At 42.0% G+C, this 8,511-nt stretch overlaps 1 long non-coding RNA gene across 1 annotated transcript; it reads left to right on the forward strand.

Annotated features, from left to right (window-relative positions):
* The first annotated feature begins 452 nt into the window (after nt 1-452).
* LOC115090124 lies at nt 453-8,241 on the forward strand. The gene is made up of 3 exons (XR_003856313.1): nt 453-675; nt 801-932; nt 8,144-8,241. It is a non-coding gene; the product is annotated as an uncharacterized LOC115090124 (long non-coding RNA).
* Nucleotides 8,242-8,511: the final 270 nt, after the last annotated feature.

Consider the following 8,511-nt stretch of genomic DNA (forward strand, 5'->3'; position numbering starts at 1 on the left):
GAATAAATAATGGACTGATCCAAGACAATGGTTCCATAACATATTATGAAATGGTAGCCCTGTTCCACCAGCTACTAGAACCATGGGGCACATTTGGGATCAGTGGGGTTAAGTAGATACCAATGCGCCCTTGGATTCTTTCCTGACATAACAGTCAGGGAAGTTACAGTCTTTCCAGGCCCTTAGGCTGTTTGGAGGTCTTCTGACACCTTCTGGTGTGAATAACATACTGCCACGCATTCTGGTGGGGTTAAAAATATAAATCCTTTATTGGAAAACTAAAACAAATGAATAAATGCAGAGCAGTGCACCCCGAAAAACTGTGTAATCATTACAGAGAAACAAAAGCTGGTATACAGTCCAAAAGCTACAGTCACTGCAAATCTTCACATACTGAGGGCTGAATTTTCCAAAGGACTTACAGGGGTAAAACTTTTGAAAATTGCTACTTTTAAATGCATAACTCCTTTGAAAATGCTCTCCTAAGGGTTTTCTTCCTCCACTATCCACTAGCTCTGAGGTACTTTTCGGAGAATGGGTCCCTCCCTGGGCTCTCCCCTTTTTGTTGTACAGAACACTGTGGTCCAGAAACATGAACTGAAACACTCTGCAAAACCAATGAGCTTCTGTTGACTCCTTTCAAGCAGCAGCTGTGAAAGTAGATCTCCCAGCTTGGTAAGCCTTATTCTGTCTTCAATCAGAAATTCATTCTATAAACCTCAAGGCAAATTTTCAGTAAAATGAAATGCATTAATTCCCCTTTTACTATTCTTTAACTCTTTTGGTTTTCTTAATCTTAGGATCCTCCATGGACCCCGAAGAAAATCTGCCTCCCTCCTAGAATGCCTGAAGGCTCCAATCTTGAGCCCCAGCAACCTTACCAAGATCTGAGACTGAATGAAAGAAAACACAAGCCAAAGTGGGCTTATCAGGTTTGTTAAACACACACCTTAGAAGATAATTCCTACTGGGCAGTATAAGAAAATATTACGCACTCCTTTTCTTGTTGACCTCATACATCCAGCTTCTGTGAAGACATTGATGCATATAGGAAGGGACACTTTGCTGATACCCTTACAGAAGCATGTAACACCACCTGTTCTCGGTCCTGTTGACAAAAGCATAAGAACATAAGAAAATGCCATACTGGGTCAGACCAAGGGTCCATCAAGCCCAGCATCCTGTTTCCAACATTGGCCAAACCAGGCCACAAGAACCTGGCAATTACCCAAAAACTAAGTCTATTCCATGTAACCATTGCTAATGGCAGTGGCTATTCTCTAAGTGAACTTAATAGCAGGTAATGGACTTCTCCTCCAAGAACTTATCCAATCCTTTTTTAAACACAGCTATACTAACTACACTAACCACATCCTCTGGCAACAAATTCCAGAGTTTAATTGTGCATTGAGTAAAAAAGAACTTTCTCTGATTAGTTTAAAATGTGCCACATGCTAACTTCATGGAGTGCCCCTCTAGTCTTTCTATTATCCGAAAGAGTAAATAACCGATTCACATCTGCCCGTTGTAGACCTCTCATGATTTTAAACATCTCTATCATATCCCCCCTCAGCCGTCTCTTCTCCAAGCTGAAAAGTCCTAACCTCTTTAGTCTTTCCTCATAGGGGAGCTGTTCCATTCCCCTTATCATTTTGGTAGCCCTTCTCTGTACCTTCTCCATCGCAATTATATCTTTTTTGAGATGCGGTGACCAGAATTGTACATAGTATTCAAGGTGCAGTCTCACCATGGAGCAATACAGAGGCATTATGACATTTTCTGTTTTATTCACCATTCCCTTTCTAATAATTCCCAACATTCTGTCTGCTTTTTTGACTGCCGCAGCACACTGAACCGACAATTTCAATGTGTTATCCACATTCCTGAAAACATGGAATAAATACTAGGGATGTGAATCGTTTTAGGACGATTAAAATTATCGTCCGATAATTTTAATATCGTCTTAAACCGTTATGGAACACAATACAATACAGATTCTAACGATTTATCGTTATAAATCGTTAGAATCGTGAGCCGGCACACTAAAACCCCCTAAAACCCACCCCCGACCCTTTAAATTAAATCCCCCACCCTCCCGAACCCCCCCCCCAAATAACTTAAATAACCTGCGGGTCCAGCGGCGGTCCGGAACGGCAGCGGTCCGGAACGGGCTCCTGTCTGAATCTTGTCGTCTTCAGCCGGCGCCATTTTCCAAAATGGCGCCGAAAAATGGCGGCGGCCATAGACGAAAAGATTGGACGGCAGGAGGTCCTTCCGGACCCCCGCTGGACTTTTGGCAAGTCTCGTGGGGGTCAGGAGGCCCCCCACAAGCTGGCCAAAAGTTCCTGGAGGTCCAGCGGGGGTCAGGGAGCGATTTCCCGCCGCGAATCGTTTTCGTACGGAAAATGGCGCCGGCAGGAGATCGACTGCAGGAGGTCGTTCAGCGAGGGTTCCGGCACCTCGCTGAACGACCTCCTGCAGTCGATCTCCTGCCGGCGCCATTTTCCGTACGAAAACGATTCGCGGCGGGAAATCGCTCCCTGACCCCCGCTGGACCTCCAGGAACTTTTGGCCAGCTTGTGGGGGGCCTCCTGACCCCCACGAGACTTGCCAAAAGTCCAGCGGGGGTCCGGAAGGACCTCCTGCCGTCCAATCTTTTTCGTCTATGGCCGCCGCCATTTTTCGGCGCCATTTTGGAAATGGCGCCGGCTGAAGACGACAAGATTCAGAGCAGGAGCCCGTTCCGGACCGCTGCCGTTACGGACCGCCGCTGGACCCGCAGGTTATTTAAGTTATTTGGGGGGGGGTTCGGGAGGGTGGGGGATTTAATTTAAAGGGTCGGGGGTGGGTTTTAGGGGGTTTTAATGTGCCGGTTTTTCGATTTTTCGATTTTTCACGATTTTTAACGATTTTTCACGATATTTTACCCCCCCAAACGGCAACAATACGATTCCCTCCCCCTCCCAGCCGAAATCGATCGTTAAGACGATCGAGGACACGATTCACATCCCTAATAAATACAGAGAATTCCTAGTTGCATGGAAGTAAAAGAAAAGCCAGAGATCAACTAGAGACTATTGTATGGACCCAGAAATAAATTATGCCAACTAGATGTCTTTATCTTTTGTCATATTGTATGTTTCCCTTAGCAATCTGTTTACAAGAATTCTAACTCTGCCAGTAAGTAAACTACTTTCAATTACCTCTAACTGAAGCTAATTCAGTTTCCACTGGACACCTCCTGATAATCTGTGTTGTGAGACTCTCTGCCCCACAACACCTTCATAACACAAACATTCTTCCATGCAGATCTACAGTCACATCTAAAGAAGGGACCGGTATGGTATTGATACTTCATGTTCTACATCATCATTTTGCTAGTCCTTTAAAATGTATCAAAGGTATCAAAACCTACTAAGACTTCCGTTTTCTCCAGAACGCCAACTAGCATTTTGTACATACAGTAATGCTGCTAGTGTATGTATAAAGCAGGATGTGAAGAGGAGATAAGCTAGGAAGAGGAGGGTAATATGTAGTAGATGACAGTGATAGGCTGCTTATGTAGGACATAGGATTCACCTTTAATAAGGTGAATGCCGAGATTTCCTGTGGCAGTTGTAGTATTGCTTCTTTAAAAGTGGCTCCAGCCATAAGGCAAGTACTGGCAGTAAATGTTTTTTTTATGTGATATAGTAAAACAGCACAAGTTATTTAAGATTATTTTCCCATTGTTGCCATGAGAAAAAAAGAAAGAAGTGATACAATTGCTTCTATAGACTAAAATAGGAGCTAGACAACATCAGACTCAGATAAGAACAAATATTTTCAGGTTTGAGACTCCAAAGGGCAATTAAAATACATGGCTGTGTATAGGTGATTAATCCTAGACAAGTTCAAGAGTAATGGGGAATATCTATAATGGCTCTGCTTCCAGTGTGCCCCCCCAAATATTTTTTTATGAGCAGTGTCAAATATCTTTCAAACTACCATGAATATGTCCAAATTCTCCATTTTTACCAGTTTCAGCTCAGCAAAACCAGAATATCCTGCAATATTTATCCTTCACAGCTCAAAAACATAGGGGAAGATTCAAGTTCATACAGAATAGAGTCCTTAAACATATTTAAAAAATTCCATTTGCAGAAGTTTGGCACAAATTAATAATGTTCTTTTAATGATTATATGAGTAAGCATGAGCCACTGCATTCAGCCAACAAGTAACCAAAGTCTGTAAGGTTAAGATCTATAGGCACATTCAGTATACATCATGTCCTGAACTGACTGGATGGATGAATGCTAAGACATCATTCTACATGCATTCTCCTGGCTAGTGTCTGTACACAGACTCATAAAAAAGTTAACATAAACATATTTCAGATAAATATGACCCTAGCCTACAAATCTTAGCATGGTATTGGGGAAACAATGACTTCTACTCTTAAAATAAGCAAAAGAACTGGCACCCTTTCAATTTTCAAGCAAGAAATTGAAATCTCACGCTCTCATATTCCAGTTCCCTAAAGGATGCTTGAAACAAACCAAAGATAGTAGTTATCTTCTGTTCAAGGATTCATCAATCATGTTGGAAACTTCTTGCAAATACCTCACTGCAACTGCAGTATTTGTAAGAGTGGTTTACTGGAAACATATGGAAGCAGCTGCTCAGATCATGAATTCATTATTGAAGAACAAAAAAAAGAGAGGGAATGTTTTCTCTTTTTGCTCAGAAGGTTGCGCTGAATTGCTTCATAATGGAAAAATTGCAAGCTTTTGTTAGGAGATTTAATAATGCCTCAAGGGGTTAGGGGAGGGTAGCATTTACAGAGTTACAGGAGACTGAAACTAAGGACCTTGCCTTTCTCAGAATGACAGGAAGCCCATAGCAGGCCAGCAGTACAGAGATCCTGCTCTCTCCATAGAGACAGACAATGAATGAGTAGGTCAATCCACAGAACAGAACATCCAAATAAAGACACATCGAAAGTCCTTGCTTTGGGGCTGCCAGTGCTGGCTTAACAAAACATTTAAACCATACACCCTCACAATCCTGACACATTCAGGCTTATCAGTGACCCCCATGTTTTAAAATTACAGCACATTACAAGCTCTCCTACTCCTAATACATGTTGCTTTTATTATCATTTCTAATTATCAAAAAATTCTTTCTTTAAGTTCCCGCATCTATATAACTCCATATTATACATTAGAAATATCATAAAGTCTGGAGGCTATTGGCTAATAGGGATGTGAATCATTTTTTGACGATTAAAAAAAATTGTCCGATATTTTTTAAATCGTCAAAAATCGGTACAGTGGGTGATACAATAGAAATTTTCATGATTTATCGTGAAAAATCGTTACTCCCGTTAGTGTCCACTAACGGGAGTTATTTGGAGGGAGGGCGGGAAAACCGGCACACCTAAACAACCCCTAAACCCACCCCGACCCTATAAAACTAATCCCTTACCTTCCCCCACCCCCCCCGAACCCCCTCAAAACTTTTTACGAGTACCTGGTGGTCCAGTTGGGGTGCGGGGACTGATCTCCCGCTCTCGGGCCATCGGCGTCATTTTGGCTGCCACTCAAAAATGGCGCCGATGGCCCGATTAAAAAAACACCCACCCGACCCTTTAAAGATGACCCCTTAGCTTCTCCCACCCTCTCGATTCCCCCCAAAACATTTTTAAATTACCTGGTGCTCTAGTGGTGGTCCCGAAGGCGATCTCCCGTTCTCGGGCCGTCGGCTGCCAATCATAAAGATGGCGCCGATGGCCCTTTGTCCTTACCATGTGACAGGGTATCCGTGCCATTGGCCGGCCCCTGTCACATGGTAGGAGCACTGGCTGGCCGGCGCCATCTTTAAAGATGGCTGCCACCATCGTAAGTTAAGGGGTCATCTTTAAAGGGTCGGGTGGGTTGTTTTTTTAATCGGGCCATCGGCGCCATTTTTGAGTGGCAGTCAAAATGGCGCCGATGGCCCGAGAGCGGGAGATAGGTCCCAGCGCCCCCACTGGACCACCAGGTACTCGTAAAAAGTTTAGGGGGGATTCGGGGGGTGGGGGAAGGTAAGGGGTCAATTTTAAAGGGTCGGGCCTCACTAAAAAAAAATTAACAATGTGAATCGGAACTGATTCCGATTCACATCTCCAGCGATCAGATTGTTTTCTCCCTCCAGCCGAACCCGATCGTTAAGACGATTGGGCACACAATTCACATCTCTATTGGCTAACATGAATAAGGCAGAACCATGTTTCTGAATTGGGATAGAAATGTGAAAACTGAAGAAGCCAAATGAGTAGTTAACACATTAGGAAGCTTCTAGACAGAACAAGAAGACCCAGCCTGTGTTAGGCTGGGTAGATTGAAAGAAGGCCAGAAATCCACATAGGCATTGTTTCCTGAAGCAAGGGCAGTGCCTCCAAATGCTACAGGTGCTAGTGCTGAAATGGGATCCTTCTTGCCTCCTCACCCATATGACCTCCCTATTCCTTGACCCTTTAAACTATGCAGGCAAAGAACACCTATGGTTCAAGAGATCTGAGGTCAGCGAATAAAGGTCTTCTATCAGTACCCACTATTAAATCGGCAAGGCTCAGCCATGTTAGAGATCGTGTTTTATCTATTGCGGGAACTAAAGTTTGGAATTCTTTACCAACCCACTTGAGAATGTCACCAGAAAAAAAGCAATTTAAAGCCGATCTAAAAACATGGCTATTTAAATGTGCATTTACAGAGTACAAATCGTCAGTATAGGCCATGATTATGTAGAAATGGGCTGTAAAACACCAGTCTATAACATGTGCTTATCTGCTAGGACTTTTGCTTTCATTTAATGTTTTATTTTGTGTTAGATTTAACTCTTATGTGATTTTATTTGATTTTATCTTTTCTTAACAGCTAATTTATTTATTTTCTTTCTTGTAGTTTGTTAGCTGTTACTATCATTTTTATAAAACATTGTATTTACTGTTTGTGTTTTTTACCTTGTAAACCGTTGTGAAGGCCTGTCTGATGTAACGGTATATAAAAGTTAATAAACTAAACTAAACTAAAAGTCCAGCAAGTCCAACTTTCTTTTGATTGCCTTTCTCCACATGGTGATCTGGGGCTTAAAACTCACCCCCCCCCCCCCCCCCGGCCACACACACACACACACACACAGTATATATATATATATATATATATATATATATATATATATATATATATATATCACTAGCCAACTCTCCAGAAATGAAAGAGAATGGAAAATAAAACAGAGGATGTCATAATGCCTCTGTGTCGCTCCATAGTGAGACTACACCTTGAATACTGTGTGCAGTTCTGGTCACTGCATCTCATAAAGGATATAGCTGCACTAGAGATAGTGCAGATAAGGGCGACCAAAATGATAATGGGCATGGAATGGCTGCCCTATGAGGAATGGCTAATGAAGTCAGGGCTGTTCTGTTCAGTTTGGAGAAGAGATGACTGAGGGGGGATATGATACAAGTCTACAAAATCATGAAAGGACTTGAACAAGTTAATGTAAATAAGTTATTTACTCTCTCAGATAAAAGAAAGACCAGGGAGTACTCCATGAAGTTAGCAAGAAGCTTATTTAAAACAAATCGAAGACAATTCTTTTTCACTCAGTGAATAATTAAGCTCTGGAATTCACTGCCAGAGGATGGTAGTTACAGCAATTACGGTAACTAGGTTTAAAAAAGGTTTGGATAGCTCCTAGAGAATAAATCCATAAACTGCTATGACGGTAATTAATAAGAATAGTAGCTTATGATCTATCTAATGTTTGGATACTTACCAGGTACTTGTGACTTGGATTGGCCACTGTTGGAAACAGGATACTGGGTTTGATGGATCCTTGGTCTGACCAAGTATGGCATATCTTATGTAACAAAAAAAATCCCTGATCCCAAATATGGTAGCTGATTACAATGACATTCTATGAAGTAGTGTCAAAGCCAGAGATGTACCTACCAACTTACCTTTATTTTGCTATTACTTCAACAATAAGGAACACTCATGCCTTGCTTTGGATATGCTAGCTCCTTTGACATACCAAGGTTCTTCTGTATTTTGCCTTTCCCCTATCTAAATACACTCTGCTGAGTTGTTTTCTTGTATTTTCTATTTGTGTTAGCATGGCATAGCATCAGTCTTGGATTTATCATAGAGTTGCAAGAATCTGGAGGAAGCACTCAGAACAGAAGATATTCCAGGGATGAAAGAAAAGTAACAAAGAAGAAAGGAAAAGTGAGTATAGAGGGTGGAAATGGCAGACCAAGGGATGGGTGAAAGAAAAGAAAGAAAAATAGACCTGTAAAGGATTGAGAGACAGTGAAAGTAAGGGGAGGGAAAGAGATAAATAGAGGGAGATTGAGGACTGCGAAGGACAATGGAGTAAGAAACAGAAGTGAGAAGAGATAGATGGAGGAATAAAACTGAAGATGGGGAAGGCTGAGACAAGATGCAAGACAGTAAAAGATGTGGAGCAATAGCAAAGAGAGA

This window comes from Rhinatrema bivittatum, chromosome 4, assembly GCF_901001135.1.
Source record: "Rhinatrema bivittatum chromosome 4, aRhiBiv1.1, whole genome shotgun sequence".
Lineage (NCBI taxonomy): Eukaryota > Metazoa > Chordata > Amphibia > Gymnophiona > Rhinatrematidae > Rhinatrema > Rhinatrema bivittatum.